Raw genomic sequence first — 10,124 nt, forward strand, 5'->3', positions numbered from 1 at the left:
GCCGTGCTGGGGGCTGGGCTGGCGGCCAGGCCCAGCCGAGCAGCGCTTTCAGCCGCGGTCTCGGCTGCCCACATCTGAGCGTGAGAAAGAGAAAGAGAGCAGGCAGGAACCACCGGTGGCCAAGCAAAAAACAGGGTGGGAGCTGCAGGAACAAACGGTGGCGTGGGCTTTGGCCGCGGGCCCTGCCCGTGCTGGGGCCGCTCAGCGCGGCTGCCCCGGGCGGCACAGGGGCTGTCCTTGGGCAAGGCAGCTGTGCCGGCAGGGCCCGGCAGCGGTGCCGGCTGTGCCGCGCTGCCGGGGGCTGCGGGACGGTCCCGTCGGGGCTGCGCTCACCACAGCCTGGCCCACTGGGCCTGCAGCTGGCCCAGCCCCGAGCTGTGGCTGGCTCTGCTCCTTGCCCGGCCCTGGGGATGCTTGGGGAGCTCTCCGTGGGTGCATCGGAGTGCCGAGGGCTCAGTCTTTGTCTGGCCCAGCTGGAGGGAGCCTCCTGTCCCTTTGGTGCAGAGGGAGAAGACCCGGCAGTTGGGTTTCTGGCAGTTGCCTCCTGCCAAGGAATTGCAATGGGACACTTTTCCAGACTGTCGAATGAGTAGGGGAGAGCTAAGTAGACAAGGAATTGGTTGTTGTAAAGCCCCAGTACATGTGGGGATTTCTTCTTTCTCACCCTGCTTGTGAGGATTTGAGCTTTTCTCTTGCCTGACAGAAGTGCAGTTGCTGCCAAGGGAAACATACCCAAGGACCAATAGTGACTCAGCCTTCCCTTTGCTTCCTTTCTTCTTTCCTCTCTGCTCCACAGCTCCCTTGAGCCAGAACCTTGGTGCTGCCTCACCTGAGGATTCAGAGCTGCCTCTAGGCCCTTCCAGCGCAAGTCCAGGTTCTCAAGAGCGTGAGGCTTTCCCAGCAACTCCCAGGAAAATGTTTGCCACCTCCAGACTTCTTGAGGATTCTTCAGAGGACACACACAGATTTCTACGCCAGCCTGAGCTCATCATTCCGCTGGTTCCTGTAGACCATCAAAGCCTTTTTGTGGCACTTCCAGAGAGCAGCAGCTGCACATCTTCAGAGCAGCACACCCAGCCTACAGCCCATCAGGTAGGGAGAGAGTTTGTACCCTTGCTTTTCAGGAAGATCATGAAAAGTGACCATTTGAAGTATTTTCCTGCAGTGCTCTGTCATGTGTACATCTCGAGTGTGAATCAGACAGGAATTGTCAAGTGAACTGGGAAGCAGGACCTTGATAACAAAACCAATCTCTGTCTGCTTTTGCTGTCCTTCCTCCAGATTTGGAGGGTGTTCTGGCCGTTTTCCAGGCAGCCTCTCTGTAGGGATGAAAGGGAGAGGCAAAAAACATTGGTCCACAAGTGGTCAGTGTCAAGTGCACCCCCATCTTCCTTGGAATGAAGCCCAACTAGGATGCTGACAGGATATTGCAGAGGTTGCAGATTGTCTCTCCTGCAAAGAAGGCTATTAAATTTCAAGGAGCTCTGTGTGTCCCTAGAAACGCTGCAGCTGCAGAATACGGCCTCACCCACAAGGTTGCTTTTTACAATACAATCACAGTTGAATTTTAGCATGTGTGTCTGCAGATCTGGGCTCTTCCTGGGTGCATCCACTTTCTGTGGTCTGTTGGGATGAGAAACTCAGAAGCAGCCACATCCAAAAGCTGCTGGGGAGATAGAAAAGGCTGAGATTACAAAGTCTTTGTGTGTAGATCAGTTTTACAATCCATCCTTTAATATACCTACCTATCATTAATTAGAAGAAACACTGTTTGCGAGGAAGAAATCAGTCTTCTAATCCCCTGGGAAGTTGGAATACATTTCTGGAATTGGGTTTGCTGTGTGCTTCCTGTGATGTTTGCTGCAAGGCAGCAATAGAGCTCTGTGTCCCAAAGCCACATTCTGGAGCCTGACCAATGTGTTTGGATTCCTGCAGCCACACCGGGCAGTTCAGCCCCCAGTGCTCCACGTGGCAGTGCTGGTTGGGCAGCATGGACGGCCTCCAGCTGGGCTTGGAATAGTCCTGGGCAGGAGGAATTGCCACCCCTTGATCTTGACCTTGTTCTTGAGACACTGGAGGAGATGCTGTCACCATCCCTGCCTGAAAGGTGTCCCTGTGCTCAGGTAACTCCATTGGGTGGGAATGAACGGGGCTGGGCTGAGAGCTGTGAATGTTGTTGCATGGCTGAGAAGCAAAGGCTTCTTGGATTAAGCTTTGAATGGACAAGGAAGGATTTGCTTGGTCAAGCAAGATTCCAAAAGAAGAGGGAATGGAAAGTCTCCCCCCTTAGTGAGGATGAGAGGTGTGAGCCTGTGGTGGCCCGGTTTGGGTGCTCCTTTTGCTGGGAAGAATCCCTGGTGCAGGGGCCTTTGTGGTGATGAAGTGGAAGCTTTGGCAGCTTTTGGACTGTGTTTGAGAAGTCAATCTTTGTAGAGAAATTGCTGAGTGAATGTACATGCACAATCCAAGCTGTATTAGTGAACTGTCCTTGACTAGAGAAAAAAGAGAGGAGCAATGCCGATGTGGCAACCCGACAGGATGTGGCGGAGTGGGATGCTGACCATAGAAAGAGAAAGACTTATGTTAGTTAGTCGTGTGCATATTAAACTGTAACCAATCACTTGCTATTAAAGGCCACGTCAACAGTAGCTGTAATCCAATAGTATGGAGCTTGCTTATGCGTGCTTGGAGAATTAGGGTATAACTATGGGTCTGACAATGGAATAAATGGAGTTCCATCATATCTCTATGAGAAGTGTGGTTCATCCTGGCAGATCTCTGGCTATTAATCTTCTCCACTGTTGAAGGCCTTTGGGGCCCAGACTTCTTTGTTAGGAACAAGGGATGAAAGTGTGTGAGCAGTGGAGCTTTTAGGGGGCAGAAGTGTTGGTTTTGAGGCCCCATGACTTGTGTGATTGGTGAGCAGGACAGTGATGATGCTGGACATGAAAGGGTTAAGGACTCCTTGAAGCCCAGGGGCTGCTTCTGTGTGGAAGAGCAGTTCAGTCAGGGACCATGAGTCCTTGTGTTTGCCGGATTCCCTCTTTGACTTAGGAATCTCCTTCCTCTTAACCCTTGCCTCTTCCCAGCCTTGCCTGGAGTGTTCAGTTCCTGTGGTGGCACTGGCCTTTTTGCGTATTATTATACAACTTTGCCAAAGAATTTCTCTGTTTTGTTTAATATGCAGACCCACTGCCTGCTGCAGATATATTAGCCAGGAAGGACAGAGTCAAGGTGGAGTGTGGGATTTTTTGGGATGCCCAATATCTCATTGCCAAGTGTGATGAAGTTCTGTCTTCTGTAAACTCTCACACAGCAGTTTTCAAAAGCATTTTCTTCTTCAAGAGAAGAAAATGTGGCAGGCTCTGAAGTTTTGTACCCCTGAAGTAATTCCAAGAAAACAGTGAGTGATCTTTGGGTTTCTTTCTTTCTGGTTTTCTTTCAAGGGGAATATTAATGTTGCCCCTGAGTCTTCAGGAGGGGAGGCTGGGAACAGGGCTGCAGCAGAGGGAGCTTTGCCTGGCACCATGAACTGAGGAAACAGTTCCCTGGAGCCCGAGGAGCCTGGTAAGGAGAGAGCCCACACTGCTTTAGAGAGCTCTGAGGCGGCTGCTCTGAGCCTGCCTCTGGCAGGAAGGGAGATGAGAAGAGTTGAGTTCCTGTCTGCAGGGTTGGTGCTCCCTGGTGCCTTTCGTTCAAATCCTGCCCTGGCACAGCCTCCCCGAGCCCTGCCCTCCACGCTTTTCCAGAGGCACTGACACCGAGTGCTGTGCTGTGGCCAGAGAGCCGTGAATAACCCTGACCCTGTGGGAGTTGTGTCACCAACCCGGCTGTCCCGATGTGGTTCATAACCCAGCTCACAGCACCCTTCAGCTTCAGCCGTTTCAGTGAGGACTGATGTGTCTCTGTCAGCACAGAGGAGGAACAAGGCTGGGCTTCTGTGTGGGAAGAAGCTGGGACTGACTGAGCTTCAGGCTCTCGTTGGTGCCATTTGCACTGCGGGTGCTGAGACTTTATTGGGAGACTTCAAACCGTTGGAGGTTTTGCAAACTTGGAATGCTCCCTGTTCTCTAAAGAGCAGCCTTCAAACTCCCAAGTGAGAGTCTGCCTTTGAGGCCATCTTTAACAGTCCCTCAGAAGAAGGACCATTGCTGCCCAAGGGAGATGTGCACAAGGGCCAATATTGGCTCAGTGTTCCCTTTGCTTCCCAGATTCCATCTGATTGACCTCTCCAGGAGGGCTGTCCTGAGTGGGAGGAAGAGACAGAGGGAGAGCCTGCGAGAAGATCTGGCAGGTGCAATCCCTCTGTCTATAGTGATATTGATAGATATGTACAGTTATATTTATCCATTTCTGTAGTTATATTTCTAGATTTATACAGTTGTATAGATATGTCTAGATAGATGAATTTAAAGATGTATAGAGGTAAATTTCTATATATATTTATGTATATTGTTTTATTTATGTATGCATAGTTGTATTTCTAGATCTGCGTAGTTACATTTTTAAATGTGTACAGTTGCATTTATATATATGTAGTTATGTTTATAAATAGTTATATGTGCATAGTTATACATTTATATAGTTATGGGTATATGGAGCATTAGGTACATAGATTGATATCTGTATAGGTATAGGCAGCTTTTTAACCTCTTTCCTGCTCTTCTTCCTCTCTCACCTCTTGTTTTTCCCCCTGTGCCCCCTCTGTCCCCTCCTCCTGTGCTGGCTCCGAGCTGGCGGCCGGGCCGGGCGGAGCAGCAGCTGCAGCCCCGGTGTCCCTGGAGCGGTGGGAGCTGCCGGTGGCCGCAGGCCCTGTGCCCTGAGGAGCTGCTGGAGGACGGTGAGACAGAGGGGGCTGGGGAGAGGTGACACTGAAGGGACGGTGACGTTGAGGTGCTGGTGGGGCTGAAGCGATGGTGGGGGAGCAGAGGGGAATGGTGGGGATTGAAGGGACTGGGAGAGCTGAAGGGAATGGTGGAGCAGAGAGGTGTGGAGGAGCTGCTGGGGATGGTGGGGGCTGAGGGGACGGGGAAGTGGCACAGGCTAAGGGGGGTGTTAGGACTGAGGGAGCTGGGAGGACTGAGCAGAGTGGCAGGAACTGAGGGCTCTAGAGGGAGCTGAGGGGACCAGTGGGGCTGAGGGAACTGGGAAAAGTGGGGAATGAATGGTGGGACTGAGGGGTAGAAGTCCCACGAGGGAAGAGGCAGGGGGGGTGGCAGGCCTAAGGGGACTTGAGGGGTCTGAAGGGAGTGAGGGAGGTGAGAGGACTTTGAGAGTTTGCAGGAACTGGCAGGACTGGGGGTTTGCTGAGGGGATGGCAGGGCTGAGGGGATGGAGGGGGCCAGCAGGGAGCACAGAGGGGTCTGGGCCTGTGGCTCTGCCAGGCTGTGGAACCAATTCCAGAGCCTCCACTTTTGCCACAGCTGCCCTGAAGACCTTCAGAAGAGCCGGAGAGAACCAGCAGGGAGAAGCGGAAGGCCGCCAGCAAGAGCAGCAAACGGGGACCTGCTGCTGCCGCCCGAGACCCTGGGTGAGGCCCCAGGGCTGCTGAGGCAGGGTGGGCGTGAGGGTGGCGTGGGCTTTGGCCGCGGGCACTGGCCGGCTGGGCAGGAGCGGGCCCTGCCCGTGCTGGGGCCGCTCAGCGCGGCTGCCCCGGGCGGCACAGGGGCTGTCCTTGGGCAAGGCAGCTGTGCCGGCAGGGCCCGGCAGCGGTGCCGGCTGTGCCGCGCTGCTGGGGGCTGCGGGATGGTCCCGCCGGGGCTGCGCTCGCCGCAGCCTGGCCCGCTGGGCCTGCTTTTTCTTTCTAACCCTCCTGGGGGGGCTCTGAGATTTTCTCTTCCCCGATGGAAACGCAGGTGCTGCCAAGGGAAACGTCCCGATCCTGACTCGGTGTTCCCTTTGCTTGCCAGGTGTCCCATCTGCTGTCCCCGTCCAGGAGAGCTGCTCTGCACGGGAGGAAGAGACCGAGGGAGAGCCTGGGAACATCGGCGCCTGCAATCCCTCTGAATATATTTATAGATTTATGTAATTATATAAGTACATGGACGTTTAGATGGGTGGATTGATATTTGTATAGGTATATTTACATTTGTATGGGTTTACGTGTATTTTTATATTTCTGTTTGTATTTAGGTATATTTTCATTATATATACAGTTGTATAGCTGCATAGTAAGACTGAAGTAGTTATATGGATATTTAGATAGGGAAAGATAGGGATATTGATATTTTCATATGTATGTGTATGTGCACAGTTATATCTGTAGTTACATTTATCTATATGTACGTATGGATGTTTAATCATACATATGTACTTTTGTTCACCTTGATGTATACAGTTGTATAGCTGTGTAGATCCATTGATGGAGTTACAGGCATAGAGCTATTTAGAATAGTATATTGGTACTTGTGTATTTGTATACAGGGGGGTTATCTTCATAAACGTATCTCTTTATATATGTATTGTATGTATCATGTTGAATGTATAATTATATTTATGCCTGTATATTGTTTACAGCTATTTTTAAGTATGTATAGAGTTGTACGCTTATATAATTATGTTTATTTAGGTATAGGTGTAGGGTTGTTTAGATAGGTATATTGGTGTTTTGTACTTGTAATCAGAGTAGTTGTAACAATCTGTAATAAATGAGTTTTGTTAAACTTAAAATGATATTTGTATATTAATTGATAGTGTGGTTGTAGCAATTTGTAATAAATGTAATTTTTTACCTTCTTTTGGTTTTTGTGTATTTATCAGCCATGCAAGTGTAACAATCTGCAATAAATGTAGTTTTTAAACTGAAATAAGCGTTAGTTTGTGTTTTTCGAATCAATGAGGAGATGTAAGTATGGTGATGTTGGAGGATTTTGGTGGTGAGGGAAGGGACTGGGGGAAAGTCTCCAGCCGTGCCCAGCACATCCCCCAGCTGCAGCCAGGCTGGGCAAGGGAACGGCACCTTTGGCATGGCAGCAGAGCCACACGTTGGCTACAGACTCGCTGCACAGGCCTGCTGAGAAAACGGGACTCCCCTGAGCGTAGAACTGCAGCCAGGAGCCACCCGAGGAGGAGAAATCCACCCCCATCCCACCGGGAGCTCTTTAGGGAGCGCTCCAAGTGTCCCTCTGAAGCTCATCCTGGAGAGCAGCAGCAACCAGGGATCCTGAGCCAGCTGCGCTGCCTTTGGCAGCACTTTGGCAAAGGGTCTGGAGCAAGGGCGAGGGAACGGTGACTCTAACTGCCGCAGGGCAGGGATGAGGGAAGGGCCACTGACCCAAGTGCTGAAATGCTCCAAATCCAGAAGGATGCTGGAGAACTGGGAAGCAACAAGTTCTCACAAGTGCTGAAGTGATGGAAGCCCTTGGAGTGAAGTTCCCTGAAGGAACTCGCAGGGGAAACGATGCTATAATAAGTAGGACCAGAAGGCAAAACTGTAGCACTGCTAGGAGACGGTCTATAAGCCCCACAGGCTATGGCTTAGGAAAAGATCAAGTACAAATTTGACATATTCTATTTATTATATCTATTAAAATACATCGTATATCATACTATAGAAGATAAATTGAATATATGATAAATGAATATGTATTATTTGATACATTTTGAGAAATTTTGAGAACTATTTTCATTTCATGTAGATTTGAAATATTCTTCCAACTTGGGAGAGTGAAGATGTACTGCTGTCCAAAGCCTTCTGCCCACACAGCAATCAGCCCACGGCTGTGTCCGTGCACACCCACCCACCCAGCACCGTCCTTGCTCTTCTCGGTGTCTCTGGGCTGCTGTTTGCACACAATTAGGGTGAATTCAACTCGACAGACCTACGAGTGGGGTGTCCAGCTTGTCACGAACGCTGATGTGGCAAGGCACAACACACAGCTCTCAAATCACTTCCATTATCACACGTGCTTTCTTTCCTGCTGGGGACTGAGGAACTCTTAAAAGCACCAAGGATACAGAAAAGAGCTGCAAAGAATTGGCATCTTACTACTGCTGGTATCCTCAGGTAGGAAAACCTGTGGGGTTTTTTAAGGTTGCGACTTTCCAAAAACGAGGAAAGCTGCTTAGCATCAGTACCCCCATTGTAAATGGTTTTATTGACTCGGCGAAACTGGAACGTTACCTTTGGACTCCATCCTTGGTTAAAATCACCTGCCCTGACCTGCAGACTAAAGCACCACCCGCAGCAGAAGCCACGTCAGTCACTTCTCTCAAAAAGATGTCTTAACTTTGCAAGAAGAAAGGAAAACGCGTCAGAAACTATGGATTAATGACAAGACTCGGAGAAATAGTCCAAAGAAGAACTCAGAAGAACTACTGGGAGAAATAGTTCCAAAGCAAAGGGCCGCAGCTTCTCTGGGACGCTCCTGGTGCTCCAAGGCAGCCGGGCTGCCCTGGCTGCCCAGGACGCTGCGCACCACGGGCCCCGCAGAGCTGCGCAGCAGGGAGGCAGCTTCGGGCACCTCAGCCCCTGGGCAGGAGCGGCCTCCTTGCTCTGCACGGCTGCCTGTGGGCAAAGGCAGCGTGCCGGCCTTCTGCTCTTGGCCCCAGCCCGGCCTGGCAGGGCTAATCCCGTTCCCTGTCTGCAGTGTGCTAAAGAGGGACTTGTTCCTTTCCAGCCCTCCAGGGCATTCATTTGCACCACAAAGCACTGAAGGACTGAGGCCTCAACAACAGGCCCTGAGCCAAAGTTGCCCTCTAGATGACCCTTCTGACCAAATGTTCTACGGGTCTGCTCCTTAACCAGGCATTACCATCAGTGGGATCTGTGCACCCCTTCATTGGTGGAACGTGTCTTTACCTTTCAGTATTTAGAATCCGGACAAGTCCACGAGTGGCCCTGTTTGGGGTGTAGGATCCAAGACAACTCCCTCGGTTCCTCCTTCAGCCATGGCTGGGCTTTGGAAGGAAACAAAGAGTAGAATGAAATCAGATGTCCCTGCAATAGAAGTTCTGTCAGATTGGTTGCTCAGCACTAGCAAAGCCAGGCTACTGGTGCCTAGGCAACAAGATAATGCTTGAGCTCTGCAAAAAGCTGTAGCTATGCAGAAAGAAGTAGTTCCTTTGTAACAGGCTATGTGAATGAAGCCCTTTCTAGAAATCAGCACATTTAGCAGAACAGGCTAACTGCAAAAGCTAACCACCGGCTATTTGAGCCGGCAATCTTAGAGAGCATATGCAGGAAGCAGGGGTGAAAAGTTCAGGAAGACTTAGGCGCCTTCATCAGAAACGACCGCCAGGAGGCTGACCACCACCTCGTGCAGAGACTGTGCATGTGCTGCAAGGGCTGACATAATCACGCGATTGGAAAACATGTTGCAATATGAAGGTTAGGAAAGTATAATGTGCATATTAAGGAAAAAAAGTATAAAATCTAGTAGTGTGCGAAGAATGGAGTGAGTTTGTGGTGGAGTTACTCCTCTCACTCCCGGTGTCCAATAAACAAATACCTGCTCTATAGGCCTCATACTACGGAGTACTGCTTTCTTGCCCAGTTTTTGGGCATCAGACTTTGAAAACTATTGTTGATTTCAGACCAGAGGAAGAGAACAACTCCACCGTTCCTTTTTCCCAGCTCTTTCAAATGGTGTTATGAAATTTTTGTCTCTTCCCTTATTCTTTCACGGTCAGACAAAGATTTACTAGAAAACCATCAATTTACCCAAGCAAGCACATTCCCCTTTCCACTGCTTAAGTCAGGACAGTTATTGCTCTCCACGGGGTTCATAACTAGAATCAGACTGGCCATGGGGCAGAAAGCTGGGCCTGTGTGAGAGCCCAGCAAGCACAGACCTCTGCTTTTCATGCTAAGATGGCTCATGCTCCTCCTTTCTCAAAGCATTTTCACCTCTTTCTCCTTGTCATAGTATATCCTATTGTTTGTCCAGCACAAACACAGTTCAGATCTAAATCTCAGAATGAAACCATCAGCCTTGCATTCTAGTTTGCCTACTACAGACATATTTGATTGCAATTTCCATCGTCTGCTGTGCTGTCTGCAAAAAATAAATTTACATTCTGTCATCAAAATAATGTTGTGCGATAAATTTGTCTAATTCTTAAACAATGCCATTGCTTTGACCTTAACAGGGGTAATTCTGTGTGTTGGCTTCACAGAAGCACAC

The 10,124-nt window shown here is 50.0% G+C and overlaps 1 long non-coding RNA gene and 1 pseudogene across 3 annotated transcripts; both read left to right on the forward strand.

Annotated features, from left to right (window-relative positions):
- The first annotated feature begins 356 nt into the window (after positions 1 to 356).
- On the forward strand, positions 357 to 6,735 carry LOC116438235. Of its 3 annotated transcripts, none has more exons than XR_004237637.1 (6): positions 357 to 1,092; positions 1,936 to 2,123; positions 3,447 to 3,567; positions 4,212 to 4,840; positions 5,424 to 5,530; positions 5,856 to 6,735. It is a non-coding gene; the product is annotated as an uncharacterized LOC116438235 (long non-coding RNA). The 3 variants fall into 3 exon arrangements; XR_004237638.1 differs by having other exon boundaries at positions 358 to 1,092; positions 5,910 to 6,735; XR_004237639.1 differs by lacking the exon at positions 3,447 to 3,567.
- Positions 6,736 to 9,390: 2,655 nt separating this feature from the next.
- LOC116438294 overlaps positions 9,391 to 10,124 on the forward strand; it is a 13,243-nt pseudogene continuing 12,509 nt past the window's right edge.

This window comes from Corvus moneduloides, chromosome Z (assembly GCF_009650955.1).
Source record: "Corvus moneduloides isolate bCorMon1 chromosome Z, bCorMon1.pri, whole genome shotgun sequence".
NCBI classification, from domain to species: domain Eukaryota; kingdom Metazoa; phylum Chordata; class Aves; order Passeriformes; family Corvidae; genus Corvus; species Corvus moneduloides.